This window comes from Hoplias malabaricus, chromosome 7, assembly GCF_029633855.1.
Source record: "Hoplias malabaricus isolate fHopMal1 chromosome 7, fHopMal1.hap1, whole genome shotgun sequence".
NCBI lineage: Eukaryota > Metazoa > Chordata > Actinopteri > Characiformes > Erythrinidae > Hoplias > Hoplias malabaricus.
Window position 1 is genome coordinate 21561838 of NC_089806.1, and position 12172 is coordinate 21574009.

A 12172-nucleotide genomic window follows, 5' to 3' on the forward strand; every position below is an offset into this window, starting at 1 on the left:
ACACAATGAGAACACACCAAACTCCTCACAGACAGTCGGAGCAGGACTCGAACCCCCAACCTCAAGGTCCCTGGAGCTGTGTGACTGCAACACTACCTGCTGCACCACCGTGCTGCTTGGAACTAAAGCATAAATGAGCAAAAAGACAAATAAGAACTATCCGTGTGATATTGCTTATATTTACAGAATTCCTCAAATTAAAAAATATATGTAACTAAACCATCCATCCATTATCTGTAACCGCTTATCCAATTTAGGGTCACGGGGGGTCCAGAGCCTACCTGGAATCATTGGGCGCAAGGCGGTAAAAACACCCTGGAGGGGACGCCAGTCCTTCACAGGGCAACACAGACACACACACATTCACTCACACACTCACACCTACGGACATTTTCAAGTCACCAATCCACCTGCAACGTGTGTTTTTGGACTGTGGGAGGAAACCGGAGCACCCGGAGGAAACCCACGCGGACACGGGGAGAACACACCAACTCCTCACAGACAGTCACCCGGAGCGGGAATCGAACCCACAACCTCCAGGCCCCTGGAGCTGTGTGACTGCGACACTAACTGCTGCGCCACCGTGCCGCCCATGTAACTAAACCATATGCAAAAAATGTTCATCATGCAAGCAAAGTTCATGACATGAACCAGTGTTTTAATATTACGTTGCTGAACCTTTTTTATGATGCCACAATCTAGTGGGCTTTTATTGTTATATTGCTGTCTACACACATGGGTGGTAGCCAAATTGAAATGAGAGTATGGGGATAAAATGAACAATATGACATACTGATAATAGAAGATATCCTTCCTAATCTGACAGGTTATACTAATTTGGAGGTACAGATGTATGGCCAAAAGGGGATTGGATTCATTCTGAAAATGACGGTATTAATTATCCTTTGCATTTACAGCTTCTTTTCTCATGGATTTAGAAGATTTGATTGCATCCAGCCACAAAAGCCCCAATGAAGTCAGGTACTGGTTTTGGATAAATATTTCTGGATGACAAATAAACAAACAAACTACAAAAAAAAAAAAAAAAAAAAAGATTGTATCCCTATAGCTGACAGTTGGCATTGGTCTATGTTTATAATGATTGCATCTTAGCTGGGTTCATGTATTCTTAAAATATTTGGGCATATAGTGTAGTCTGTGACAGTCTAATGCTTTGACATTATAGAAGTGTGTACTAAAATACATAATTTGCTGAATGTTTACTTGGTGACATCAGGCCCTCCACTGACCAGGCTGAGTAAATGAGTGCAAGTGAGACATTACCTAACATTTTAAAAATATACATTACAAATGTGCCTTACCCCCTACACAGCTCCAGCTAAGCTCAGCACTCCCTGTGAGGTGGCCACTGCAGGAGGAAAACTTACAGAATGCACTGCCCCTTGACCAAAACAGGTAACACCATAGTGTAAGCTTAAACCAATGTTTATGCTTTCCAAACTATTTATGGAAAGACTATATCTCACATCTTCTGGCTTTTTAAATAGATTTTAATGGGACCAACACAAAATTTTATCAATGAAAACAATTCAATTCCATAAAAGGCTTATTAAAATTGGCAAGTTATATATATTTTTATTTAATTAATATAGCTACCATTTCAAAAACATATAATATTTAAATCTAAATGATTATTTTATATAATTCTAATTTTTACCCATTAAGATGAAGGGCTTTTACATCTTAAAATGGGGGCTCATCTGGGATTTGAACCCAAGACCTTATGCACCGAAAGAAAGAATGATACCACAGAACCAAACTTTTGGTCCTGCCAGTGTGTCCTCGTGATATAGAGGTCAGTTGATATATAGTGTATAACCAGTCAAATGCAAAGTAGAGCTTTGAATTTACATGATTCTAATATGTGAAAGAACTACAGACAAAATACTGTTACATCAGGTGTGAGTGAATGAAACATTCTTTAAGTGGAGGGCCAACCTATGTAATTAACGGTGAAGTGCAAATGGCTTTGGTGTGATTGCATGCTTTGCTGCACCCCTTAGACAAGTGACTTGCATCAGTGACCAGATTCTACTTTCTCAGTTTGTGCCATGGGAGTGGCACCTGAGGACTGTGTTTTCCATCATCACTCACAGCAAACTACAGTTCTCTTATTTCGAAGGAGTCTATCACTTAAAAAAAGTAAAAGAGGCTCAAATGGAAGCATTACTGACTGCATTCTATGTGTACTGCCTGCACAATGATGCAGCAATATAACACAATAGAACACACACACACACACACACACACACACACACACACACACACACACACACAAACACACACACACACAAACACACACACACACACACACACACACACACACACACACACACACACACACAGGGAGCAGATCAGTGTGTTCTGGAAAGTGAAATAAATATTTGATGCGTGTGTGTATGAATGTGTTAAGAGAGTGATGAAGCATTGAGCTCAATTGCCATTGTAGTCTAAGGGTGCCTCCATCTGTTTCAAGTATCCAAGAGCATGCACCTTTGAGGCCTAGTACTGAGCTCATCCTTTAACCTGTTGCTTTATCACCGTGCACTCACTCTTTCCATTTTTAATGTCTTCCAGCCGTGCCATGTCCAAGAGTGCCTCTGTCTTTAAAAAGAACTAATTTGCTAATTGTGCTTTGCCTAAATCACAAGGGCTAAAAAAAGCAAAAAGATCCCTCTGTACTTTTTCCATTCGCATTTCCAAGGATTTAATCCCATCCAGATGCACAAACCCAAACAGATAACTCCTGAAAATAAACACTCAACGGTGACAAACCACCTGTTTGGAGAATTTCTGTCTCACTTGCACCACTTCCTGTTTCTTTTATCCTCCTGAATGTGCAAGAGCATTCCTTCTCCTGCCCTCCTGCTACTCCATGCTCTCTCTACACTGCTTTTGTGCCAGAAACACTGAGAGATTATGGCACACTGGAATCCGATCCCACCAATGGTAGTCACATGCAGTTGGTACTATTCTGCTGCAGTATGAAAACAGAGCAGGGGATCTGAAAGAGGAGGCGAAACAAGTTAGAAATTATTCATCCATAAACAAATAGATATCAGCAATTAATGCAGATTGTAGATTACAGCAGAGGCTATATTTCTTACAAAGGCTCAGACTGTATGGGATTAGTCATGAGTTAATGTGTCTGTTTTACCAGCTGGTTTTAGAGAGCCTGATTTGCTATGGGATACAGGCATAGTATGGTAATCTTTCAGTACAGTTAAAATCTCAGCTCAGTTCTGTGGGCAACCATGGCTAATGGTTAGAGGACCAGGCTTAGTATTGGAAGGTTGCCAGTTAAATCCACAAGCCCATTGGGGTTTGAAGCCCAATGAAGTGTCCTTGAGCAAGGCACTGAACCTGGGCGCTGGGGATGGCTGACTCCCGCTCTGGGTGTTTGTTCACAGCTGCTAGTCTGTTAGTCTGTCTGTGTGTTCACTGCCACAGATGGGTTAAATGCAGAAGACACATTTCATTTTATGTTGTACAATGACAAATAATTGCATATTACATTATTAAGATGGCTATGAAAATTATAGGGAAAAAAGAAGATAGGTCACTTCAGTCCATACATGAAGAGTTTTCGTTCTCAGAGGAGCAAAAAAATTGTGACTAGCTAAAGTACCAGCTCGTACCCTCAGGTAGAAGGTTTAACACGCCAAGGTGTAGGCTTAATATAAAATCTCACTTGTGCCAGCTTCAATAAAGCTTTTAAACTTTAAAAACTAGAGGTTTGTGCAATACTAAAGTGAATGTGAAGTCCAAGAATTCTTTTCCCTCGGGGACAATAAAGTATATCTTAACCTATCTTATTGTTGTTGTTTTGCCCTACATTTAAGTGTATAATGACAAGGATTCTGTTGTTACAGGATACATTTATGAGCAATACATACCATATTTATGCTATATGGCATCCATATTAATGTTAATCCAGCACTTACTGTAATAAAGATTGTAAATTGGAAGTTTGTCCCTTTCTTACAGCAGTAACTGCTTGTACTCTTATAGGAATGCTTAAACTAAATGTTGGAACATTGCTGTGAAATTATAATAGTTTTACTGAGGTCAAGTACTGACTTTTGTCTTTGGGAGATATTGGATAACACCAGGGAACACAGTTTAACTGCTCTAAAGGCAGGATGAGCACAGTGTCTCTATGTATAGATGCTCCAGAGCCTCTGATTTCATGTTATGCATTCCCATAAACAATTTGTGAGTGCATGTACAGCAATCTACCCCAAATCTAACCCCAAAGGCACATTTCAATGCATGTTCAGTCATTATAATGATGATGTTGTGTGTTTCAGTTAAGTGAGTTGAGGGCAGATGGGAGTTTTAGTTACATAAACTTATTCTAAGTGCAGAAAGAAAAATTGATTAGTTCAGAGAAATAGCCAATCAAATTGTAATGGAGGTGGGGCAAAACAGGTGGGACAAAAAAAAACTCTCCCACAGTAGAAGATTGTGATTGTGCAGCTGACTAAATTGGAAAAAATTTTCACAAAAGGTAAGCATTTTTTTATTTTTATATTCATTTTATTTTATCTATTTTTTAAAAAGAAAACTTCAACTACGTGAGTGCAAACTAACTGCTTTTCCCCATAATCTACAATAGTTCAACTGATGTCAATTAGCAGTTTGAATTATGTCTCTTTGGTAACATTTCAGAGACAAAATATAACTTTTCTAGCTTGATTTGTTGGAGAGCAAAGAAGTAAATCTTGTATTTGAGAGCTTAGTAGCAAGATTAGCTAATTATAATGACAGTGAAATATATGTTTACATGCAACCCCATGCTAGGAATCCTTATTATCCTGAGTTATTTAAGCTTAACTGAATTTTGTGCTCCATAGCAGTTAGCTAACTTACTCATTAGTCCATATCTTACTACACAGTGTGGATTTTGTTGAGGGGTGCTGCTTTGGGGGCGGGAGAGCTGTTTATTAGAAGGTTGCATAGAGAGTAATTTTGTTCTTGGGGCAGGAGTGCTGTGTTTATAGTGCCATATAATGCTTACATAACCATTCTTATAATGAACATTTTACTGGTTAATGCAGCTCTTAAAGAAGAAATGTATTTTGTAACATTACTGTAACTCTATGGGCAAGTGAAATGTACTGTATTATTGTTCTAATGGGAAAACAAATGTACTGTATAGGGTAATACTGCTCTAAGAGCAGGAGGAATGTAGCTGCTCTATATTGTATTACTGCTCTAAGGGGAGGGGGAATGTAGCCACTGTGTAATGAGGTCCTACTCTAAGGGCAGGAGGAATGTAGTTGTAATTTTGGACTGCTCTGAGGGCAGGAGGAATGTAGCTCCTGTATATTGTATTACTGTTCTAAGGGAGAGGGATGTAGCTACTACACAGTGAGGTACTGCATTAAAAGCAGAAAGAATGTAGCTATAGTGTAGTACTGCTCTAAGGGCAGAAGGTATATAGCTACTGCATATTGTATTGCTGCTCTAAAGGCAAGGTGAATGTAACTACATTAGAGTGAGGTACTGTTTGGAGGGCAGAAGGAATGTAGCTACTGTATAGTGTAGTAGTGTTCTGAGGGCAGGTAGAATGTAGATACTGTATAATGTAGTACTAAACTGATGGCAGGAGGAATGTATCTATTGTTTATTTATAAACAAATTTTATCTATTCAATTTGTGTGGTCAAATCAGTTATTGCAAATATTCATTCATTCATTATCTGTAACCGCTTATCCAATTCAGGGTCGTGGTGGGTTCAGAGCCTACCTGGAATCATTGGGCGCAAGGCAGGGAAATACACCCTGGAGGGGGCGCCAGTCCTTCACAGGGCAACACAGACACACACTCACACCTATGGACACATTGGAGTCACCAATCCACCTACCAATGTGTGTTTTTGGACTGTGGGAGGAAACCGGAGCACCCGGAGGAAACCGGAGCACCCGGAGAACACACCAACTCCTCACAGACAGTCACACGGAGCGGGAATCGAACCCACAACCTCCAGGTCCCTGGAGCTGTGTGACTGCGACACTACCTGCTGCGCCACCGTGCCACCCCTTATTGCAAATATTGTCAGTATGTAATAAAATATTTTCTGTTGTTTGGTAAGTCATGTAAAGTCTACGTTTAATGTTGCTGATAAAGACATGACACAAGTAATTGTAATTTGTTGTTTATCCTAATTAGTAGGATTGTTGTACTACCAGTTGTAGAAAATGTTCTGTTTAACATCTAGCTATCATCTGTTTAATATATATATATATATATATATATATATATATATATATATATATATATATATATATATATATATATATATATATATATATATATATATATATATATATATATATATGGTATCAATGCACATTCCTATTCTGGCACAGGCAAAGGCAAATGAGAATAGCATTTAATTTTAATCACCACTCTGACTGAAACTGTGAGCACAGGGTAGTAAATTTCAGCATAGTTACATTCACAGTTAAACATATTTTAATTTACAAACACTGGTCATGATGGAAGAATATACAGTAGCTACATTCTTCCTGCCATTAGAGCAGTATTACACTATGCAGTAGCTACATTCCTCCTGCCCTCAGAGCAGTACCTCACTATACAGTAGCTACACTCCTTCAGCCCTTAGAGCAGTACCTCACTATACAGTAGCTACACTCCTTCAGCCCTTAGAACAGTACCTCATTATACAGTAGCTAAACTCCTTCTGCCCTTAGAGCACTACCTCACTATACAGTAGATACATTCCTCCTTCCCCTCAAAGCAGTACCTCACTATGCAGTAGCTACATTCCTTCTGCCCTCGGAGCTCTACCACAAAATACAGTACATTTCCCCTGCCATTAGAGCAGCACTGTTACACTACACAGTACATTTCTCCATTAAGAGCAGCATTAAGCTGCAAATATATACAAATGGGATTGCATATAAATAAGTAGCTAAGATAGTTACCAGTCAACATTATGTGTTAGTTCACTGTCATTACAGTTAGCTAATCTTGCTACAGCTAACTAAGCTCTCAAGTGCAAGCTTCACTTTTTGGTTCTCCAACAAATCAAGCTAGTAGTTATATTTGACTGTGAAATGTTACCAAAGGTACATAAATCAAACTGCTAGCTGACATCAGTTGAAGTACTGTTAACTATGAGGAAAAGCATCTACAGCACCTAGTACTCACTTAGCTGAAGTTTGCTTAACAAGATAATCTAAGATAACCAAATAAAACAAATAAAAGGAAAAATTCTTACCTTTTGTGCAAGTTTGCTCCAATTTTTCAGCTGCACAACCACAGTCTAACACTGTGGGAGAGTGTTTTTATTTTGGCCCCACCAATTTTGTCCCACCTCCATTACAATTTGATTGGTTATCTCTCTGAAACAATCATTTTTCTTTCTGCCCTCAGAATAACTAAACTTTTTGCACGTTTGCATAACTAAACTTCCTTCTGCGATAGAAGTTCCTCACACACACAATTTCACACTCTTATCTTAGCATGGCTAGTAGTATTTTCTTGAGCATTTGAATCCATTTTTTGAGCACTTACGTGTTGACTCAGAAGGGGAAAACAAATCTGGACATTAGCAAAATCTCCATCAAATTTAAAAGGACACATTGAACTGAAGCATCGAAGCAGGCTTGTGGAATACATGTTAATTATTGAAGTCACAGTAATGGAAGTACAGATTTCTACTTTTATTATAATATATCCCATGTTGTGGTATTAAACTGCTGCATAATTTAATGATGTCTAAATAAAATGTTATACAGTATACTTTTTCATTGTCAGCATAATATAATACAATATTTAAAAGTTAAAACATATTCTCAGCATTGATATACACCAATTTTAGTGAGCATGGTATATGATAATATATTTATTTTTTTTAGTAGCAATAATGATGGTGATGGATGGGTAGAAAGGGGTTCTATTGAATAAGAATAGTAGCCTATTTTTGGAGGGGAAAACATTAACGTGAACTAATTCATTTTTGGAACTATGAACTTCATTTTTTTTTTAAATTTTGAACTATGAACGTGAACTAGCTCACTTAAATTAGTGAGAACTGAACTTGGAACTAATTCATTTTAAATGTGAACTGGCACAACACTGCTTATACATAATAAAGTGTGCGAACTGATAGATTTAAATAACATCTCTCTCTCTTTCTCTCTCTCTCTCTCTCTCTCTCTCTCTCTCTCTTTCTCAAAATTTAGTCAGCAGTAGTTTCCTAGATTCTGTAATTAGATTACTCTGAAAATACGAATTCCAGTAAGGTGCAGTGGTGCTGTTTATAAACAATATCTTACTCTAAAATAAGTACCATCAACTTCTGCAAAAAAACAAAACAAAACACAACAAAACAGTAATAACTTGTATATTTGAATTGCAGCAATGCACTGTAATAGTGAACTGCAGTGTAACTACTGTAAATAAACAGAACTCATTTTAAGCTTCCATTTAATTATTGTGATTTTAAAATAACCATTCATTTTAATATATATATGTATATATATATTAAGAGCTGTTTCCTGTTCACCATAGAAGACTTAGGAGATTTAACAACTTGAACTATTAGAAATGTTCATGTTTGGGATAATTTTGCCTGTGGACCGTATCTCTACTTCGTAAACAAGGGTGACATTTACCCTGGCTGGGATGGCATAAGATACTGTACACCCGAGTGCGATCTATCTGAGCTGTGTCTTTAAAAGTGTGACCATGACAATTTAAACCATCTGAGGGCTTTGTTTACATATTTTAAGGCCGCACTGTGATTTTTAAAACCGTGTTGTTTATATCAGCTTTGTTGTATATAAACATTCATACTTGAAGTCAGTTTTTTTAACATGTCTCCAGGGGTCTTTTCCTTTTACGAAGCAGTATGCAAGGCATTTAGAGCACGGTTTGCAAACAAGGCTTTTTGTAAACAGAGCAATTATACCTTTGAAACATGATGTTTTAGAGGCTGCTGAATATTAGTGGATACATCAAGTACACAGATAAGATCATTCTTTTTTCCACTCCATAACAAAACAAGTGTCAGTCACATTGCAGTCACGCAGTGCAACTCTAATCAGCATGTCTTAGAATCACTGACAATAACAAATTACAGACAATAACCAAGGCATGTTACAATTAAGTATGAATTATTTTTAATATTATTATGTTAGTAAAGTGTTTGGATACCATGTGCCATGTTCTTAACCTCAACCACTTGCCCTAGACTTCACAGTACTGGAGGGGTGATGGAGGTATTTGTGTTTTTATGACTGAATGAAATTCCTGTCCTCTGTGCTCCAATAATGAACTCTCTTATAATGTCACTCGGACCTTAAAGTTGCAAGATTAATTTCCAAACATACCACTGCTGTATGTGGCCTGGGGTCCAAGAAAAGACAATTAGCCCAAACCCTTCCCCAGTCATTCACACTAGCTGGCATGGATGTCTGTTTGCTAACATAACAGATCTGGGCAGTTAGCGTTCTTTTCCAAACACATTCAGTTGTCCGGTGACATTGTGTTAGCAGCAGTTTGAAGTTCACAGAGTATTGTCTGAATCTCAGCAGAAGCATGTGACTGGTTGGTGATGATGTGTGATTGGGGAAGGATACTCTTTTCATTGAATCATAACGTAGGTCTAGATGCATATACAACTAGGTTTTTCTGCATCTGTTTGACTTATTTCTTTGCATATATCTTTTTTTTTTGGATAACATTTTTCAGACAAAGGAGGAAATTGCAAATATCAATTTGTTAATACAGGATCCAAAAATAAATACAATTCATCATGTCACTGAATAAATGACAGTCTTATAATGACTGTAATGACTCTATTTCTTTACAAGGTTAATGTACATTATGTATGTTTAAGGCCTTGTTGAGGCAGCATGTGAGAAGGACAGCTTCAAGAACCAATAGTTCAGACATGAACATGTGATCTCATAGTTTTAATGTGACTTTAGTGTGTGTGTGTGTGTGTGTGTGTGAGAGAGAGAGAGAAAGGTGTGCATGTGAAGAAGACAAAGGTGCTATTGGCAATGTGCTGTTCTCCATAAAATAGTTTGCTAAAAATTCCTCCAGTGCTCTTCTCCTTGCCCTCTTTCTTTCATTCCCTTTCATTGTCTCCCTCACTTCCCAGCAGCTGTTTGAAGTTCTCTGTTAGGCGACTGTCCGTCTGACCACTGTATGATCTAACACTCGACCGGCAGGATACTATTTTTCCAATTAATTATTTACTGTCTGTGATAGCACACATGCACCAAGAGTTACCAGGACATGGCGTATGAGGTCAAGAAACAGAAAATCTGATGCAGGCCTTGCATGTGGGAGTAGCACTCCATACAGAGTAGTCTTATGTGAAGTCTTATAGTCTCAAAGACAGCAGTGTTTTATATATATATATATATATATATATTGCAGTTCTTGAGATATCTATACCATTCTAACTCTAGAGTATTCTCTAATACAAAGCATGCTGCAATACATTAACAAACACCCTAGCAAATGTTTCCATGCCATAGCAAACACCAAGTAACACTTAGCAACACCAGGGCACCCACTACCCACTAATCAACACTTGAACAACCACCTGATACACTTTAGCACCATCTGAAATAGCTAAATACCCACTTGGGATACCATAGCAACCACCAAGATACACCTTATCAACTTATTACATTAGCAACCACCTTGGACATTTTAGTAACCTGATACACCATAGGAACCACTTAGCAAAAACTTTAGTGACCTTATAAAAAGAGCTTAGCCATTGCTTGGATTACCCTAGCAATACCTGAGAGCCATTAAACTGCACAGATATTCTACCAGTAATGCACTTGTCTTGTATTACTTTTTTCGTGTGAGTTTATATATATATATATATATATATATATATATATATATATATATATATATATATATATATATATATGAAGCCTTTGGTGAGTACCTTATTTTAGGCTTTACAGCACTGATCAGGCATCAAGCCATGTAGTCAGTATTTCACAATGTATCTTTCACAAACCTTTAAATTAATAACCCAGATGTCTGAATGAACGTTCCAGATTTTCCAAAACCTTTTCTATGAAGCAATTCTTATCAGTCCACTCGGTATGCCTGTGTTTAAATGTGTTTTTTTATATGAGTGTAAATCATATGGTTTGCCCCAATAATTGTTACTGATTTCACTTGAGCCATAAATGAATGAAGAAGTTCTTATTCTTTAATCAGAGAGCTAGAAAATTGCTGATGTACAGGGGACAGAATATTGTGGAATGGGAGGAAGATCCAGGCAGAGTCTGGAGGCCTGGCACTTGACTTTTCTCCATTTGAGCACTTTATTTTCAATAAACATTCACTCAGCTGCAATAATATCCACAGAAATAGTCGTTCGATCTCATGTACTCACTCCCAGACATAACAGCAATAAACAGGCATACACACACACACACACATTTATGCTTGTTTTTATACAATCTCAGGACATATCTGTCATATGTGTTATCCTGTATATATACAATATTTCCAAACATATGCAGACACCTCTTCAAATTAGTGAATTCAGCTACTTTTATGTGCTGACACAAGTATTCAGTTGAACACACACAGCCAGGTCACCATAACCAATAGCAAACATTGGCTAGAAGAGTATGAATCCCCCACCTCCCAGCATTTGGATGTGGAGCAGTGTAACTGAATTCTCTGGATTGATGGAGCACCATCCAGGGTTTCTGCATGAATTGAAGAGATTTGGTTTGATATTCAGAATTAATGATTCTATATCAGTACCTGACCTCACTAATACTCTCATGGCAGCATGCATTCAAATCTTCATAGCAATATTCCATCATCTATTAGTAGGAACGTGTACAAGAGCTGAAGCTGTTACAAATATCCTTAATACTGTTTTTTATTGTATATTTCAGAAGCATTAGAAGAACACATTACAAAGTAAGAAGTGTATGTATTTACTGTAATAAGAATCTCATTTAAAATAAGTTTGTTTGAATTGAATTTCTTTGAATGTGTGGACATTACTTCTATTCTAGACTTCTATTCATTTTGTGGAAACTTACCCTAATTACTTACTCTTACCCCATCCCTAACCCTTAACCTAAACCTAAAATTAAAGCATCTTAAAAAGTAATGC